The following is a 5,399-nucleotide window of genomic DNA, read 5'->3' as shown; positions in this document are numbered from 1 at the left end:
TCAACACAGATATTACACTACAATGGTGCTTTTGGACGTGGAAAAAGCTTGTGATATAGTATGGCATCCTTGGTCTCATCTATAAACTCTATCGAGCAGGAATTGATCCCAGTTTAGTTCGCCTTATAACCTCCTTCGTAGCAAACAGAAGCTTTCAAGTAAAATATCAATTAGAATAGACAATTCGCGGTGGCGAAGGATTCAATATTAGCTTTTCTAATCATGGAAAAAAAGGAAAGGATCATTCACGTAAAAGGTAAATTTTATTAACCAAAATATCACATATTTGAACAAAATTTTTATATTATATTTAGTATTAGTGTACTTTGTCATATTTACATTACTCCGGGCTATTTACCTACATTTATGTGCTAAATATTTCGTTCCAAATTTGGATGTTTCGTTTTCGCAACACTAAGCTAATATGACACCTTCACCATACACACTATAGAACGACAATTTTTTTTAAAGAAATCTGACTTCAGTGCAGGTTCTTGAATTTCTAGAAGATGATACTCAAACGTATAATAATATTAATATCATAGATATCTTTAAACCTCCTCCTGATGTCAAAAAAGGCACCGATGAGGGCAGTGGAAATAAAGATTTCGGTGAAATATAGATAATCTAAGCGTTAGGCAACTTTCTTCAGATGCAGAATTGATTTTTAGAGGTGGGGAAGAAAATATCTGGATAATCAGTGTTATTGAAAAAGAAATTGAGGTATCTGTACCTGAATCTAACAAAACACATGAAAAATCTCCGCATAGTGGTAAGAGTAATCGTCAATGGAAAAAAATAGGATTTATCAGAAGACAATGACATCCGAAAAAAATGAAAAACAATGACACAGTATCCAATCCGCGCCAATTTATTGCACAGTCTCTTACACAGCTTAGTTTTTTCAGTTGTTTTTCAATGAATCATTTTTGGAATTGATTGCAAAAGAGAGTGGTGGTGATAAATTTTTTTTTCTGGGGACTTGATGCTGCTCTCCAAAATGCCTGGCTACTGTATAGACTGTGATACACAAAAGGCAGTGTGAAAACTAATACCAATGATCTGCTGCTTTCACACTTCTGAATATTTATGGAACATGAAAATCCAAAACGGGACCAGTCAAGACACCAGTAGCTTCCCGAATGTCAGAAGATGTAAGATTTGACAACCGTGGCCACCTCCCTCTTTCTCAAGCAAAGCCCACAAGATGTGCTCTCTACAGATCCACAACAAATAACCATTACATAAAATGTAAAGCAGTTCTCCACAATGACTGTTTTGTTGCATTTCATGCCAGATAGAAAATAATGTAATTTTGGGCATGTAACTGGAGAGGAGGGAACACTCTATGACCAATTTCACGTAAACACTACTGCACGAATATTTCAATGTCTCTCTTTTTTTTTAAATTCTGAATTGCAGTTCTGTTTCGTGTATGATGATGTTATTTGCCGTTATGTATTCTGCCATATTATTTTAGTAAAATGTAATTTTGATTGTTATAAAATCATAAACATTGGCTTTCCTGATTAATAAAAGTTCTATAATACCCATGGAAATATCTATAATTAGTCTCAGCTATAGCTTAGTCATCAATTCTATTCCAGGGTAAAATATGATACATATCTGCCTAGTGTTGCGTTTTCGGAACAGTCATTTCTCGAGAAGTGATCGATTTTTTTCCTTTCAGAAACAAGTTATAGGTAACTATCGATGCTGGATCCCGGATTCGTTTTACCGACATTATCACCTTCATTTCATTCAGACGCTAAGTAACCTGAGATGTTGATACAGTGTCGTAAAATAACCCACTAATACAGAAAAAAATAGGGCTGCAATTGGATTCTAAGAAGCGACGAATTGGGTGCATCTCCGTATTAATTTAACATTGAACCTAAAAGCAAGGTTTTATAATCCCTTTTTACTAAATATTAATGCGTCTTTATTTTAAAATAAAAGTAATACGAAATGACTATCTACTTAAAATAGGCTGTAAACATTTTCATCTTACATAAAATTAAATTACACATGAAACGTTATACACCATATGTTCCCAAAAATTATAATTCAAGAGAAATTAATTATTACATAGGTACGTAATTTATTTCTCCAATCAAAGACTCGTTACGACTAAAGTTTTGAAGCTTAATGATATCTACATGAATTCCTCTGTAAAATTATCCCAACCCTAGCCGCTACGGAAATTGTGATAAAATGAAATTACGTTATTTTTCTTTGGAATCTATAATTTTAGTGTAGCCTACCGGTGAGTCACGGAAGTGTCTGCACAGCTTACACGTGTTGAAACAGCTTAATTAATTTTATATTATTGGAGTTTTCTGGTTGTATCTAGTCACTTATATACAGCGCGTTTCAAAAGTCACGCATATTTCCTGCTACAGCTAAATGGAAAAACGCTGGACATGTCAAAGAGTATATTTTAAAAGACACTTTTTCACAGAAACAAACCATTGTTGTGACGTCGGAAACATTTTTAAATAACACCCTGTATTTTTCTGTATACCATCTGAAAGATTTTATTACTCTCCATGGTTACGCAAGCTATTAATTGAAGAGTCCACTGCAAGAATGATGGATGTCACTTTCTTGTCGAAAATGAACCAAGACTGTCAATGCATAGCTTAAGACATATAGAATGCACATACAGAATTATATGACATAAACACTGATAGTCATTGTCCAGTAATGATCGGAAAATCACAGTTAAGCTTTGAGCGCTAAGCATTTCAAACTTTCAATTGCTTCTCCTGCAAAATGTATTCCAAATGACATCCATCATTCTTGCAGTGGACTCTTCAATGGGAACCTTTTTGTCATGGTGTCCCGACAGATGGCAGCAGGGGCTAACCCGGTCCAGGTCCGACAGAATGGCGCCAGCTTTGTTTATATTGTATCCAAGGCTGTCTGCTTGCACTGAAAAGTAATTCAATTGCAATGCCGAAAACGTGTTGTTGCGTTCCCCTGTACGCAAACAGAGGTGGACACGTGTTTCCTAAAGACACTGCTGTACGAAAAAAGTGGTTGTTGAATATAAAGAGAGAGAAATGGACGTTAAGTAAAACTAGTGTTGTTTGTTCGAATCATTTCACTCCCGACGACTACATTTCATCTACGTTACGAGGTAAGCACATTTTAGACGAACTGTGCAATATATTAACACGCATATCGTATATAATTTTCATTTGGGTAATCATTTTAGAGCGAAAATTGATAATACTGCCTCACTTTTATTTTTTCATAGGGGGTAACAAACCACTGCAAAGAAAACTGAAGAGAGATGCTGTCCCGTCTGTTTTTCCATGGAACAAAAGATCAACAGATGCGGACAAGGAGAGAGAGAATCGCATACACAGACGCCAACTTCTGTTAGAAAGCCAGACTATAGCAGAAGCTCAACAAGATGAGGAAAACTGCGAACAATTTCCTGAAACATTGAACTGTTGTGAAATTGTGGTGGAAAGTGAAGTGCCCACTGATGACAATATAGAAAATGAAAAACATGACAGAGAAACTCAGACCACTAACTGTCAACTAAATTTAGTTGACAGCAAATGTCAAACAACCAGACACATTCCCTTAGACATCGTGCATTTGATGAATAATGATGAAATGATACATTTCTACACAGGCTTAGAAACGTTTCAAAAATTCTTGTATGTTTTTTTTTCTTTAGGACCTGCAGTTTACACTCTGAGTTATTTCAAATACCCTCCTCCAGCACATTTAGATCCTCAAAATATGTTTTTCATGACATTAATAATTCTAAGACAGAATAAAACATATCAGGAGGTAGCATTCTCGTTTTCAACAACAGAAGGACAAGTTTCCAATATTTTCATCACATGGATTAGATTCATGTATCTTCAGTGGCAAGAGATAGATATTTGGCCCAACAATGAACTTACCCATTTTTTCTCTCCAAGGGATTTTTACACAAAATTTCCAAGTACTCGTATAATTATTGATGGCACAGAATGCCCCATTAAGAAACCCTCCCTTCCAAAAGCTCAACAGGCAAGTTTTTCTGTTTATAAAAACAGGAACACAGTTAAGGTTGTGGTAGGATGTACACCTGGTGGACTGGTTTCATTTGTGAGTCCAAGTTATGGTGGTGGTACAAGTGACAGACAAATATTTGAAAGAAACAATGTTGGAAGAAAATGTAATCATGGGGACAGTATCATGGCAGACAAGGGATTTGACATACAAGATTTACTAGTACCTCATAATGTAATGCTGAATATCCCATCCTTCTTCAAGAAGACTAACAAACTATCGTGTGAAACTGTAAAGCGAGACCGTAGAGTTGCTAGTAAGAGAGTTCACATTGAACGAATCATTGGTTTAGCAAAGACATACAAAATTCTAAGCTCTCCTATGATACAAACTCATACTTTATTGTCTAGTGAAATAATATTTGTTTGCTTTATGTTATGCAATTTTAAGAAGGGAATTGTTGGTAAACATGCATGATTTATTTTTTCTTTTTATTCAGTATGCTCCATTGCAGTAATGCAATACTACACAGATTTGTTGCTACACTACTTTTACTTTCTGTCTGAACTTTAAAAGTAATATTAAACTATTTGTAACAACAGTAGTGCTTTGACTATTTACAATATTTACGAGGATGTAAAGTTAGCTGACTGAATAGAGTTTATGAATTACTTATAATTATTTAAACACATCTGACTTGAATACTAATACCAGTAGTAACACTAGTACTAATTTTAACTATAGTAGTATTTTTCACTATTTACAATAATTATATTGCTGTGAAGCCTATTGACTGAGTAAAGTTTCTGAATTATAATTATTTTAACATGTGACTTGAATACTAATACTAGTAGCAATACTAATGCTAATTTTAACTATAGGCCTAGCAGTATTTTCACTATTTGCAATAATTACACATACATGATATATAGGCTTGGAAATGATATTGTTTTATATTTGAGTATTTTATATTCCATGTTTAATACTATATTCAATTATATGATGAATGCAAATGTTTTTAAAAGTGAGAGTATTACTGAATGGAATAAAATAAAAATGGCAGTAAGTCAACAAATATTGTACAGTGAGGAAATGATTCATTCCTTATATCAGGGGCGTATTTTGCGGGCTACTGGCGGTAGCCCAAGGAAATTACAAAAGAAAAAGTTTATAATATAACATAATGTAATAATTTTGTATTATTAGTTTTACCATAGTAATTAAAATTAAAGTAATTGTTAGATATATTTTGTGTAATAATAGGGTCAGCGGTAGCCCAAACCCTTTAACCAGTATACGCCCCTGCCTTATATAAGAATTTTGTGAGCAAAAATTCTTTGAAATGCATTTCATAAAAATTGCACAGTTTCTTAACCATATCA

At 34.0% G+C, this 5,399-nt stretch overlaps 1 long non-coding RNA gene across 1 annotated transcript; it reads left to right on the top strand.

Moving 5' to 3' along the window:
• Positions 1–2,608: 2,608 nt before the first annotated feature.
• On the top strand, positions 2,609–5,074 carry LOC138703304 (uncharacterized). The gene is made up of 2 exons (XR_011333082.1): positions 2,609–3,142; positions 3,263–5,074. It is a non-coding gene; the product is annotated as an uncharacterized lncRNA (long non-coding RNA).
• The last annotated feature ends 325 nt before the right edge of the window (positions 5,075–5,399 follow it).

The sequence above is a fragment of the Periplaneta americana genome, chromosome 7 (genome assembly GCF_040183065.1).
Source record: "Periplaneta americana isolate PAMFEO1 chromosome 7, P.americana_PAMFEO1_priV1, whole genome shotgun sequence".
Lineage (NCBI taxonomy): Eukaryota > Metazoa > Arthropoda > Insecta > Blattodea > Blattidae > Periplaneta > Periplaneta americana.
This window is presented reverse-complemented; position numbering and strand designations above follow the sequence as displayed.